The following is a 15265-nucleotide window of genomic DNA, read 5'->3' as shown; positions in this document are numbered from 1 at the left end:
TTTAAAAAGACAGTCAGTGGGTTAGTCCAGATCTTAACTAAGAATCTGTATCTGCTCACTCCTGTCTCTTAATGGACACAATCTGTCATCCAGGAAATGTTGGCCACAGCTTTCACATGCTGTTTTCATGGATTATAGCTTTCTAACACAATACCTGTTTTTAGCAATAAGGCTGACCATGAGTCACCTGAGTCACCATTCAGATGGAATTCTGGTTACTCCATCCCAGCTTTGCCAAATTCTGGTCTGAAAGTTCAAAGAACTTATTATCATTTACTTTTTCTGCTTTCTTTTATAATTTCATATCCTAGGTAAGTTTTTAGTGTGGACATATCTTTTCAATAGTTTTTACTTTAGAGTTTCTTTATCATTGCTATATATTTAGAATGACAAGTCAGACACTCAAATGTGAAATCAAAATCCCATTTTGAACAGACACACTTATTAGTTTCTAACCTTAATCCTTTGTGACATTCCTAGCTGACTACTGTTAATATTGTTCCCACGGCCCAGTGTGTAGAACTCTGTTGGCCTGAAATGGCCCAAGTGAACTATCTTAGGCCATAAGCAAATTAGGCTTAATTGGCTTTTGATACATAAGGCTAAGATAGAACTATTTCTTCTTTACAGGTTGATAAAATCACACATACCAGCACCAGGTGCAATGTAAACAAAGATTTTTTTTTTTTTAATTCTAGATGCTGAGCTAGGATTACTTTCCTTTCATCTTGCTGAGTCGAGGTTCTTTGTCCTTACTACTTCAGCAATTTGAAAAGGAAATAGAGAAGAAAACCAATTATTCACTAGCAGAGATCTTATAACTTTTATTGCACAAGGACTCTCCCTACTAGGCTACAGGTTGCTGTAGGATCTAACAAACTAAGATCAATTCTGCTCTTTTCTGAAGTGGAAGAAGTAATGAAGAGGAGTCTGAAACTCCTTGCATGAAGACAGATTGATTTTTCTCAAAACCTTTTAATGTTGTTCCATGATCTTCTACTTCTAAAGAAGTTAAGTCTGAGACCATACTGATTTTTCCCCTTGATGAATGTCCCACTTCTTGTGTGAGTATAGTCGAAGGACTTTTCATTTGTTGTTGAAATAAAATTCTATTCATGTTTGCCTACATATAGTTTCTATATGTGCATGGGTATGGGATCTTTCCATTATCTATAAGCTGTTTTACCTAGTATTAGGCTATTCCCCAGCTTTGGCCACCATGATCAATCTTATAAGATTTCACTAAGTACCAGCAAATCGTCCACCATCACCACTACCACCAATGTCAAACATTACTTATAATCTCTCTTTAAGTTTAGTGTTGCCACCAATCATCTACTAGATTCCTTTTTAAAACCCATTTAAAGAATTAAAATGGTAGCAGAATAAAATGTAGGCAGACTAGTTCAGTAGACCTGTTTCTCTCCTACTCTGTGCAGGAAAGATGAGTTTCAAATGAAGCACTTCCTTTTTACCCTGTGCAAACTTCCTCATCCACTTACCAATCCAACCTTAGTGTACTCTTGTTTTCACCCTAATATGTCATATCTGAATAGACGGTAATATGACTTTGTGGTCATGCCCCTATATACCTAAAGATGAAGTTCTATCTTTATTTTTGTTTTGGTATTTTATTGTTTATTTCTGCAAATTTTAAGCAAAGGCATTAATTATGCAAACATAATATAATATTAAATGGGACTTTAAAGTAGCAATTTATAATAAAAAGTGAGAACTTACAGGTAGCCAGCTAAAGAACAGGGCAAGTTTAAAGGGTGGTAAAGGAATGGAGGCTTTCTAGGAGGCTGCTAGGAATTTGGTTTGGCTAAAACATATTTTACATATATGGGAACCATATTTTCTTCTTAGATTCTTATCAGAAGATATCATAGATAAACTTTATAAGATAAAACTATAATAAATATGCTTACTCCTTATATCATCATAGGATAATGTATTTGACCAAGTAAAACCCACTCTCTGGAATAAAAAATGAGCAAATGATAGGAAATACAGGAACATATTTTCTTTTTCTTTTTTTTTTTAAGAAGAAGCAACTATTGTAACCACCTATGTGTACTGGACAGCACCCCTAGCATCTCTGGAGTTCACTTACTGCCACTGCCAGCTAGTGTTACCTTATATTGAATTTATTTATGCATAAATGGTAGAAAGACAACTTCTTTATAGCTGAAGTTGACTGCCTACAGACAATGTATTTTGATCCCTACCTATCTACTTTCTTCAAGAGTTTTAGTATCTGTCACATCACAGTCAAAATCATAAAAATAATTGGGAAACATTAATTGAGCATATTCAAGGCTTCAAGCAGAATCTACAAGAAAAGATTTCAAAAATGCAATCAGATGCAATGTTTACATTCCCATAAATTTCTGTTTGACTGGGTTGTGAAGCAGAACTGCATTATTATTCAAAAATAGAGTCAAGATATTTTTGATTAATATTGTTTAGGGAATAATTCATTATAACACAGATTAAGTTCAGAAACTGTCATCTGGAATATTAAAGACCCTTTCACCTACCTCTGAACTGAAGGACATTTTACATAAACACATAGTGGAAAAAATTATAATATAAACAAGTATGGTTATTAATAGGAAAGCAGGTGGCATTGATTAAAAGAAAACAGTAACGAATTCTCATTTGGAAGTAATTTCACAATTATGTACTATGAATTAATCTAGCGTCTAAACTACTATATGAGAGTAATGCAAATTTTGCTGAGTTTATAATTATGAACTACTTAAAGTGAAAAATTATCAGCTTAATCACATTATCCTAACACAAGAACTCATGGTTAGATAGTCTTGCATCTGAATTTCTCTGCTACCATGGGCCATTGGTTTATACTGTTTTCCAAACAGTGAAGTTCAGAAGAGGGAAATAGCCATGTTACTTGACATTTTGCTTCATTTTTCAATATGCCATCTATAATGAATGCTCAATAAATACTGATCAGTAATGTCTTTAATGAGAATTCAAGTTAAAATAAGTGTTATATTATTAATAATCTTTCTCTGAGCATAGTGTAGTAACTAAGATAGTTTTGATATAATTTCACATAAATCACAAACTGGGCAAGTTTGGGCAATTCACATCACTACTTATTTTCAATATTATTATGAAACCTCCTTAGGTAAGAATAGAGCAGGCCTTTGGTGAGGTGTAATCTTATCTGACATCTCAAAATTCACTTATGCAATGCAGAAGTGAAAATATTTTTGAATTTTTAAGAAATGGCACCTTTGGCCAGGGAAATAACTTTGAATAGCAAGGATAATAAGCTGTTCCCCATTCTATTTTTCTTTTGTAAGATATTCCTCTTTGCAACAGTTCTCAAAATCAGTGTGAAAAAGAATAATCAAGGGATATTGAAAATATAATAATTCCCTCAACTGTACCCAAAGAGTTTCTGTCTGACCACTTCATAGGCCTTTGGGATAGCAGAGAGGAAAGTTATATTTTTAAGTATTTTCTATGGAGTTTAAAGTAGTATAACAGTTAATACCCTCAAGTTACTGTATAGGAAAAATTCCTTTGAATGTATTTTTTCCTAATTATAGGAGTATTATATGCTTACTATACTGAAAAACTGGAAAGTAATGGAAGGTACAAATAATATATAAATTTTGCCCATATCCCACCATAGGTAAATGTCGTTAACTTTTCTTTTTTTTTTTTTTTTGGAAATTTTAAATTGTTGTATAAAACACAAAGAAAATTACAATAATTTTATGTTATGATTAGCAAATTTTCATGACACGCCTATGTAACTAGCTTCCATCTCCCAAATCAAGATACAAAACTTGATCAACACCTTAGAATTTGCCCCATTTCAGGGCCTTCTTATCATAATCCTCCACCAATGGGAAACAACATTATCGTGATTTATAAAGCCACAGATGTAAATTTCAAATTGTTCAATATAATTGCAGCTCATTTTTTGTGAATATGCTAGTCGTGAATATGCTACCAGTTTGTGGCCTTTACAAAAAGTTCCACTATAAACTTTTTGTATAAGTTTTGAGGTATATATTGATCGATAATAGACATATACTTACGTTACGTATTTACTTAAAAGTAGAATTATTTGATCATAGGAATGTTTAGTTTAGTAGCACGTTTAGTTTAGTAGATACCATCAAATAGTCTTTCAAAATGATTGCACAAATTTATATTCCTACTAGTGGAATATGAGAGTTCTAGTTGATCTACAGCTTCACCAAAATTTAGATAAAGTGCTACCATATTTTGATTTTAGTTTATATAGTCTAATGATTGATGAAGTTGAGCTCCTCTCATTGACATTTGAATTTTGTTTTTAATTGTTGAGATAACATTGGTTACAGCACTGTATATAATGCAGGGAAGAAGGCTCACACTTCACTATGCCCTCCTACCCCAGAGCCCCCATATCCTATTATCATATACCATTTGGCCTCCTCCCAATGTTGTTCCTATCTCTATTCCCTCCTCTATTAGCCTCAATTCTGCAGTCATATTTCTAGGCTTTGTTTTGGTTTAGTTTTGTCAGTCCCTTTGTTTTGTTTCTGTATATTTCACATATGAGTGAAATCATCCAGTATTTGTCTTTCTCTCTCTCTGGTTTAATCCACCAATTCTATGCATGATGTCACAGGTGGCAAGAGTTCCTATTTTTTATAACTGAATAGTATGTACTCCTATGGAAAGGGTGCACACCAAAAAAAGAGAGAAAAACAAGAACAACAAATGTCAGGGAGGGTGTGGAGCAAAAGGATCCTTTGGACATTGTGGTGGAGATGTAGACTCATTCAGCCCCTGTGGAAAACACTATGGAGGTTTTCCAAAATATTAAAAATAGATCTACCATGACCAAAAAATTCCACTCTGAGGTAGTTACCCAAAATAATGCAGAAACACTAATTTGAAGGTGTATATGCATTCCTTTGTTTACTGCAGCACTATTTACCATAGTCAAGTTATGGAAAAAACCTAAAAATGTCCAACAAGAGTTGAATGGAGTAAGAAGATGTGGTACATATACATAATAGAAAACTATCATTGACATTTTGAGGTTTTTTCTTTTCAATCCTTTTTCTGTCTAAATCCTTGCACATGTTTTAAAATTTAGATTATATTGCATATGCAGTCATTTGAACAACTAAAATTATATCATGAGAATTTTTCATGTTTGTAAATATTATATTCTTCAGTAATATGATCTTTATTGTTCTGACCAATCTAACTAAAAATAACTAGATCATTCTCTAGTGTCAGGATAGATAGGCCAGAGGGGCCTCCCTAGTGGCGCAAGGGGTTAAGCACCGTGCTATGAAGCAATCCACACAGCCTCTGCAGCACCAGTTTGATCCCCAGCCAGCCAAAGAGAAATCCACATGGCAAAGCAGACCTCTCCCTGTCTTGCCCACTGCTCCCCTCAGCAGTGTATTTCAGTCAGTCTGCCTATTCTGTTCCCCACTCTCTCTCTGGTGAGTCCTCTCACCCCCCGCATCTCTGGCCTGTATGCCAGCTCTTGTATGCATAAATAAATAAATCTTTAAAAAAAATAGTCCAGAGAAAATAATATCTTAAATTTGAGTTGAACAACTGATTTTACCAGCTTTGTTTCTGGTTCTCTCTTTTTTCTTGTCTAAGTCATCAACATTAACTTGATTAAAGTAGGATTATTTTATCACCTTATGAGAAGCTGGGGAGTGGGTCTATAGTGGTGAAGTCAAATCAGAATGATGACAGATGCCCTGGCCATGTTGGGAGGGTTTTGTGCAGATCAAGGAGGGTCATCAAATCTGAAAACAGTTTGGACTATGTTAGTAATTCTGATAAATCAGGAATTATTATCATAATTTACCACAACATCATGTAAATGTGAGGGTCTCAATAAGTGTTTTCTTGAAGTGAAAAGGACAAGTAGCCACTCCACAAATGAAGACTATTCTGGGGTGCTTTGCAATTGCAGTCTTCAAAATTCCAGACACTGTACAGATGCCATGAGGCATAATTCCACTTCTAATCGTTGTAGAGAATTCAGTACTGAACATAAACTTGCCCCATTAAAAAAGATACAAAAGAGTACAAGAATTAGAAAAGGAAAGAATGATACTGCTATTAGACTACTTAGACTTAATGTGGAAATATTTCCCTGACAAATAGAGACCTATTTCTTAGATAGTTCCACATAAAACCGATTTAGTGAGCTCATTTTTTTCAGGGCAACTCTTAGCATCATATTCTCAGCTATATCCTGATATTCTGACCATGTTGGGATGTATTTGAATGTGTTCATCCTGGTTAGCTACAGCTGACTCAGTAACCAGATACAGCAGCTACTTGTATGTTAGAACAACAGAGCAGAAATCCTTTCCTGGTACAGAGGATATGATCTTCAAAAGAATATTTGAAAAGAAGAGTGATTTTTCACTGATTGTAATCCATGGTCTATGAACTTCACAAGGTATTTTCAATTGTAAACATTTTATTTTACTGGAAAAGAAATCAATACCTAAATTTCTGTTATCAGTTACGATGGATAGGCTTAAATATGCAAGCTTTCAAAAATCGACATAAGTTATACTGGAAGACACAATTCAGCTCTATTTCAAACTTCCCCTAGCTTGTATTCCTTTATCCTTTGTTTATATGATTCACATTGTTTCATCTAACACCCTGCACTTTCTTTGAATATGCTTAGGCTTGCTTAGCTGTAACCTGAATTTCCCAGATAATGAGTATTGCTATCTTTCCCTTTTATTTATTTGCATATTTTATGTCATTTTGATTCCTCTCATCTATTGTTAAATTATATGCCTCTAAGTCAGTTGGTGATGAAATGTCGGCAGCACCTAGGTCCACAGAGTGACATTTCCAGAGTCAATGTCATGTACTCTATATTACCGGTCACACAGAAGTCACCCCCCCCACACACACACACACACATAAAGATAAGGTTGCCAGATCAAAATCCAAATATGAACATTTTTTTAGTTGAGGTAATATTGGTTTACAATGCTATATATGATTGAAGGGAATAGGCTCACACCCCTTCAGATGTCTGTCAACACACAATACCCTCCACCAGTAATCTTTACCCTAAAATATTGAACCCCTCCCACTCCTTTGACCCCACCCACCTACCACACTCTTGCCCTTCCTTTCAAGTAGCCTCAACTCTACAATCATATTTCTGGGGATTAGAAATTTTGGTTTTAGTTCATCTTATCTGTTCCTTTGTTTTGTTTCTTAATATTCACAAATGAGTGAAGTTATCTAGTATTATCTTTCTCCTTCTGACTTGTTTCACTTAGCACAATCTCCTCTAGTTCCATCTATGTTGTCACAAACAACAAGCAGTTTTGTTGTTGTTTTTTTAATAGCTGGCTGGTATTCTATAGTGTATATATACCACATGTTCTTTATCTACTCATCTGTTGTTGGGCACTGAAGTTGTTTCCATACCTGGACTATTGTTAATAGTGCTACAATGAATATAAGAATGGACATAGCCTTTCAAATTAGCGTTTTTGCATTCTTTGGATGAAGACCAAGGAGTGGAAATGTTGAATCATATGATATATCTATTTTTAATATTTTGAAAAACCACCAAAGTGTCTTCCACCAAGAGTGTACGTACCCTTCCCATACACTTGCCAACATTTGCTGTTTCTATTTTTCATTTGTTTGTTTGTTTGTTTTAATATGAGTCGTTATCACTGAAGTGAGGTGGTGTCTCATTGAGGGTTTGATTTACATTTCCTTGATGATAAGTGATGAACATTTTTTCACATGCTTGTTGACCATTTATATGTCTTCCTTAGAGAAATATCTCTTTAACACTTTTGCTCCAAATGCCCCTGTCCTGGTATATTCATATAATCACATCTTAATCACTCATAACCATTCCCATAACCAATATGGCAGTCTCCACTTAGGCTTCTATGCTGGACAGTCCTTCATATTACTCCCAGAAATATTTTAAAAATTAAATCTTATCATGGAATTCCTTGACTTAAAAATCCTCATTGCTTTCAATGTCTGTTTGGGGTAATGGAGAAAAACCCTATTATTTTGGCTGATCATTAAGGCCACTCAGGCCAACTTCCACCCCAATCTATATATTCCATCCTCCCACTGCAACCACACTTGAGCATTTCAAATTTTACTTGCTTTTTTCTCTGATTGAAAGACCTTTCCTTCACCTGACACCCTCACCCGGAAAAATACTATTTACCTGCCAACTCTCAGTTGAAACAAATACTCTTTGTAAAGCCCTGTGGCCCTTCCTGTGTGGAACCAGTCCCTAATAGTTGCTGATTCTTGTGCCTTGCACATTGTAGATGTCAAATACATATTAACACACAAATGAATAGACAAGGAGAGCTAGTTTGAGCAAGGCCTTTTGGGGATGAATCTGAGAACTGAAGAAATACATAGGCAGGGATGCAACAGAGAGAGACAAGAAAATAAATCAACTTTGCTCAGTACAGAACTAATCCTCAGTACAGGACTAATCAACTTTGCTCAGTACAGGACTAATGTTTGCTCAATACAGGACTTTGCTCAGTGGAGCACTAATGGGACTCCCTTGGGGTCCCATAAATCTTGAATTCTGGCTACTTGTTTGCCATTTCTCACCCAGGCAGGTTTGAGCTGCAAATGTCTGTTGAGGTCCCCCTGCATCAACTGAGTTCCAAAGTTAATAGAGAGAAAAATAGTTGGAATCAGCACAGAGAATCTTGTTGCCAGTTTTAGAAATATATATATATTTGGCTGCCCAATTAATTTGAATTTTAGTAAACAATTAATACATGTTAGTATAAATGTGTCCCATTTTTGTTCTGTATTTTATCTATCAAATCTAAAGCAAGGCCGTTGGTTGAGTTTGGCAATATTGAACACCTTTTTTTAATTCATGAATCTTCCCTTTTCTCCAAAAAAAAAAGACATATTAGCTTTAAGTAAAAGACACAAAATAGGTTGGGAAATTAGAAACAGAAAAGTACGAACAAGTAAATTCTATAATTGATAAAAGTGAGCTTTAAGTTTTGCCCTAAGTTTTCTAAAACCATGCAAGTCATGATAAATCGCATATGTCTTGGAATTAAAAAAGCTATTTCTTCAAGTGAAAAAAGTGCTATTATCAAAAAGAAGAAATGTGGCATAATAGACTGTATTTCTATTAAGAGGATTTGGATTCAAGTCCTTAAACAAGTTGTGACAGCTCATTAATATTCAATTAATGACAGCTCTAATAATATTCAATGATTATTAGAATAATAATTCTAGTAATTCCCATTTGAGAATTCATCTATAAAATGGATTATCTACCTATGACTGTGTAACAAGTTGCCCTATTACTTAGTGGCTTAAACAAGAATCATTTTATTACAGCTCATAATTCCTGGATCAGAAAATTGAGCAGACCCTACCTGAGTAATGTGTCTACTCCATGTGTGTTGGCCGAGGTTACTCGTTGTTACCTGGTGTGGACAGAAGCTGTCCTGAAGACCCCAGGTACCCTCAGTCATATCTGGACAGGATCCTCCTCCTCCCCCTACCCTTCCACCACCACTTCTTCCTGTTCCTTCTCCTCCTCCATGTTAAGTAATTTAGGTATATTTTGACTTGATATTTGCTTTTCCTTTGCTTTATAATTATCCCCATGTAATTTATTTCATGTACAGCTTAGTGTTGATAAATTCTTTTAGTTTTTCCTTTTCAGTGAAACTCCTTACTCTTGCTGCTATCTTGAATGTTAATCTTGCTGGGTAAGATTCTGGGCTAGAAGTCCTTTTCTCTAAGTATTTTGAATGTCTCCTTCCAGTCCTTACAAGTCATGCTTGTAATGTTTCCTCTGAAAAGTTTGCTGACAGTCTGATTGGTGTTCCTTTAGAAGTTACCGCTTTTTCTCAATGTTTTTAATATTCTGCTTTTCTCATTGGTTCTGAACAGCTTTATTTTAATGTGTCTCAGTGTGTGCCTATCTAGTATTATGTTCTTTGGAACTCTTTTGGAACTCTTTGGGCCAATTACATCACAACATCTGGCTTATTTCCCAGATTGAGATGATTTTTAGCAATTATTTCTTTAAACAGATTTTCTCTTTTTCTCTTCTCCTTCAGGGACCCCCATGATATGGATGTTATTTCTCTTTAAGTTTTTTTTTTAAGATTTATTTATTTATGCATACAAGAGCTGGGGTATGGGCCAGAGGTGTGTGTGTGGTGGGGGAAGGGGGGGCGGTGAGAGGATTCACCTGAGACAGAGTGGGGAACAGAACACGCAGATTGACTGAAATGCACTGCTGAGGGGAGCAGCGGTTGAGTCAGGAGAGGTCTGCTGCGCCATATGGGCAGCTCCCTGCCCGGGGATCGAACCTGTGCTGCAGTGGCTGCGGATAGCTTCATAGGTTGCTTCTTAACCCCTTCCGCCACCAGGGAGGCCCTCTGCGGATTTTTGCTCCTGTGATTGCTAAGTACTTGAGCTCTACTTGTGAATATTTCTTTGTCTTGGTTTTAGCCCTTGGGTGGGGATGGCTGGTGTCCTGGCTATCTCAGCCAGGCCTTTGCTATCTCTTCTATAATGAGAAGCACTTCACCTTGCCAATTCAGGCTCCAGTTGTTTTATGTTGAGAGCCTCCAGCTTAGGTAGCCCTTGCTCTGTTACCTTCACCTTTGTGGTTCTCCAACAGGGCACTCTCTGTCCTGTCCTGGGTGCCAGCCCATGCACCCTCTTATTCAGTGCATTGCTGGGTCTCAAGGACACCACTATTGGCATGTGCCCTAGTTAACTGCTGTCAGGGGCACTGAACAACAGTGGCTCTTCCCTCTTATGGAGTTCACTGCCCCATTATCACTCTAAACAAAGTCCTGCTGGACCCTTGCTCCGAGGGTGTGTGGTACTCATCTATTTTTCCTTGAGGAATTGTTTGTTTTGTTTTACTGAAGTTTAGTTGTGGGTATCTGGAAGAGGTGCACTTGGTGTTTTCACTCTATTGCCATCTTGCCAGATCTCCTTTCTTGAAGATCAAAATACTATAATTTAAAAAAAATTAAGTAACCAGTTAATAGAAGACAGCATTTTTCCTAAAAAAAAATAATAATTCCAATGATTTCTGTGCTTTGCTCATTAACAAAAGAAAACCTCCTTTAAATCTTCATATATGATCTGCTCCCACAGGGAATATGCACCCAGGATTGACTCCCTCCCATAGTGTTTCTCCCAGAATATTGGGCATGCTATTCCCAGCTCCATTCACCAGCAACACAACGATTTCTTCCCATTGCTGTCTGCCCCAACATAGTGCTTCTTTTATGCCATAAAGTTATTCATCAGTTTCTTTATCTGAAGAGGAAATTTAGAGAAACCTTTGTTAAAGTAGCATTTAACACCTTTTGCTAACATGGGACTTAAATTCTAGGGTTGAATTCAGTGCCTTTACTTTACCTTTGGCCAAAGAAATAAACACCCACGTAGGTTAAGTAATCTCACAGATCTTTGAGTAGTAGGAGCACAATATGATTATAACATAAGCTTCACATCTATATAATATTTGACAGGCTACAAAGTTCTTTATGCATTTTTGTGGCATTTGATCCTCATAACCTCTTACAAGAAAAGTTCTAGAGGATAAATCACCTGAAGACTAGCCAGGGGTTGTTTTACTACACATCTACCCAATATCTGAGCCCCACAAGAACGAGCCATGGGACAGGTAAGCTTTGCTTTGAAAGCCTGGGGATGGGAGAGGAGAGAAGGTACACCAGGCAGACTGGTAGGCAAACAGCTCAATGGGCTGCCTGGGTAAGAAAGAGGAAGGGAATGCAAACTGAGAAAGGAGCCCCCAGTGGAAATAGCTATTTCCCAAATGTCCTAAGTGGTTAGTCTGAATAGCTTTGCCCTTTTCCATGAATCTTTTTAATGACTTAAAAAAGGACTCCCGGCCTCACATGATCATATCTGCAGAGGAACTTGAGTGAATACGAGCTGCTTAGCCTTTTCTTTTTCTTTAACTGCTTTTGCTTAACTGCTATGCATTCCCAAGTGCATGAACTAAGTAGTGATGGGAATAATTTCCATTTCTGCTTCTCTCAGCATGAAAGAAAGCAGTCTCTTTCCAATCCTAAGAACTTGGTTAGCAAATGGTAAGAAGCATCAGAAGCCATCAGTTTCTCTGGCCCTTTGTAGTTATTTAAAATGAAAAACACAATCTGATTTTTGTTTATTTCTTTTGCAGCAGAAGTATTTGTGGCGTGTTGGTTTGTTTTAATGTTCTAAGAGACTTTTATTTTTTATTTATTTCTCTTTTTAGCATTTTTTTTTAATTGAACTACCATTGGTTTACATCATAGTTTGTATTTTGGAAGTTAGTATCAGGGACAGGAAGTATTTACCTCCAAGCCTCTGGAATGTTATTTCTAGGCTTGTTCTGTCAGTATTTGAAGAACACATGACAGAAATCAGGTAGTTTTCAGAGCAGAGGAAGAAAATGAGCAGCAACACCCTTGGGAGATACTGCTGTAGCCAGAGAGCCTGAGAATAGGGCTCATATCATTTATCAGTGTCAAGCAACACCAAATGGTGGGTCTTTCATCAAGTTACTCAGTAGTTGCATTTCTAAATTAAATATCTTGGAGCTATTCTTAGAAACTGAATTCAGGTAGGTAGATGATATGTAGGCAGAGGATGATAGCCAAATAGGTATCAACAGCAGTAAGAGAAAGATTTAGAGAAGAGAAAGACACACATAGCTAAGCTCTATCAAATGTTTTATAAAATCCCAATCATAGGAAGGTATAAATAAGGGTAAATATTGTTCCCTCTTATGATTGTAATATAAGGAAATAATCTCATGACACCAAATATGTCTAGATGATGGAAACATAAAGTGACACAAGATTGGCATGAAAAGTAACTATAATTCCAAAACTATAATTTCTTGTTATTGTGCAAGAAATTTCAGATGCGTTCAGGAATCGTTTTTTCAAAATAAAAACACTTTTTAATTATAAAATCATTTTATTATTTTGTGGGAGGTAGGAGTGAGGTGTAAGTTGTATGATGGATGGTGGGGGTGTTTTGTTTAAGTAAAAAAAAAAAATCTCTGCTGAAAAATACAATGAGATAACTTTATTTTTTCTTCAAATACCAAGTGATAATGAAAGGAGACCAAGAGTTTCCCTCCACTTCCTCACATTCTCCTCCCCAAGCACACATACTGCATGGAGACTCCTTCTTTAAGACCACTAACCCCAAATTCCCACATGTTCACCAGCCTGGAAGCTCACTAAGCCCTATCCTTTTGGGTTTTAATGGAGTCTTCATTAGTAAACGTGATTGATTAAATCATTGATCATTATTGATTGATTCAACCTCCAGTCTCTTTACCCTTTCTGGAGATGTGGGGGGAGTAGAATTGATGTTCTAAGCTTTTAATCACATGGTTGACTCTACTAGCAGCCAGCTCCCATCTTCAGGTACTTAACAAAAGTCACCTCAATTAACAAAACAAAAGGCACCTTTATGTTTCCATTGCTGGAAATTCCAATAGTTTTAGTTCTGTGCCAGAAATGGGGAAGAAGATGAATTATTTTGTGACTTATTATAGGTCACAAGATCGCAGATACACACAAAAAATATATATTGGAAGTCGGGTAGTGGCAACTGCAATGAAAAAAATTAAAGCAGAATGTAGGACATAGTAATAGGGGTGCTATTTGAAACAGAATGTTCGAAATGGTATCTTTGATAATGACATTGGAGCAAGGGGTTGAAGGAAGCAAAAAAATGATCCATGTAGAAAACCAGAGGAAAACCAGTTTATGCTCCTCAGCTCCACTGAGTTGGGACTCCTTTCAAGGTTTTCTCATTCTGGCATTTGCCTTCTTCTGTCTCCTCAATTTTGACTTTGTATCAGTTTTAGTAAGGATAGAGTTTCAGCCCCTGTTTTTGCACTTGGTGGAGTAGTTAGGACATAGTACTGGAAAAGTGTGGTGGGTATAAGAGAAGATTGGGCAGTAGGCATCAAAGGACCATCTCAGTAAGTAGACTCAGGGATTTGAACTTCCTGTTGTGATGTGTGTATCTTGGAATGGAGAGGTGGGGAAGGGGAAGCGTGAGTATATTGTGTATTGAGTATCTCAGCCTGGGCTTTAGCAGTAGCCTCTTCTATATGGAAGTTCAGCTGTTCTGACCCCATTCAGGCTACAGCTTTTCTGTGTTATTGTTACAGAGCAGGGAGGGGGCACCCCAAACCCCACAAACCTGCCTGCTCTAAATAGGTTCTGCATCCACCACATCAACACAAAACATATGAGACTTTAATGAAAAGGAACTTTAATACAATTAGTAAACAATACAGGAAACGCAAAGAATTTAGTTTCTAAATCAAGTACCCACAGTCACCCATCCCCTCGTGGTTAAAAGTTCACCCAAATGGGATTGGCCCAGAGCCAGGCCTGAAAGCCTGCCCCAAATCTAAAGAACCTTCTGGTGGGGACCCACAAAAAAGGATCAGAAACAACCAGACAAGTTTGGGAAGAAGAGAGCAAAATCAAAATCAAGATTAAAGCTGCCATTGTTAACCTCCCCCTGGGTCTCTCACCACATCTGTATCACCCAGTCCACAACCAAAAGGCAAGCGCAGTTTCTTCACATGTCTCTCTGCCCCATGTGCCTCCTCCAGGTCTCCTTCTGGCTCCCCATCCTGCTTCCTTTCTTCCTCAGTCCCCTCTGCAGCTGCTTTTTCTCCCTGCTCAGCTCCACCCTCCTTTGGGTGGGGCAGGGAACCTGGAACCTCCCCCCTTCCTGGGGACCACCCTGTTATATTATGAGCCTCAGCTTCAAGCCATTAGTCTTTGCTCTGTACCCTCACCTCTGCAGCTGTCCAGCAATTCACTCTCTGCCTGCTTATGCACCCCCTTATCCAGTTCAGTGGAACATCTCAGGAGTCCTGATGTTGATGTGTGCCTAAGTGAATAGCTGTAGAGGCTCTGTATCAAAGACTTTCTTCCTTAGTGGGTTGCATAGCCCCCTTATCACTCTAAACAGAGTTCACTCAATGTTTTTCCTACCCCTTTTTCCTACCCCACGAAGGCACAGAGCTGGTTCTCTCTGATCCAAGTGGACAGATAAAGGAGAGTCCTGGAGCCCTCAGTGATTTTCTCAGGCTTTTGTTGAGATTTTACATGTAGTGCAGCAACAGGGCAGGGGTGCCAGAGGTCCAGAAGGCGGGCAGACCTCCCAGCCC

This window comes from Talpa occidentalis, unplaced genomic scaffold, assembly GCF_014898055.3.
Source record: "Talpa occidentalis isolate TD23 unplaced genomic scaffold, MPIMG_talOcc4v2.1 talOcc4.4, whole genome shotgun sequence".
Classification (NCBI taxonomy): Eukaryota; Metazoa; Chordata; class Mammalia; order Eulipotyphla; family Talpidae; genus Talpa; species Talpa occidentalis.
This window is presented reverse-complemented; position numbering follows the sequence as displayed.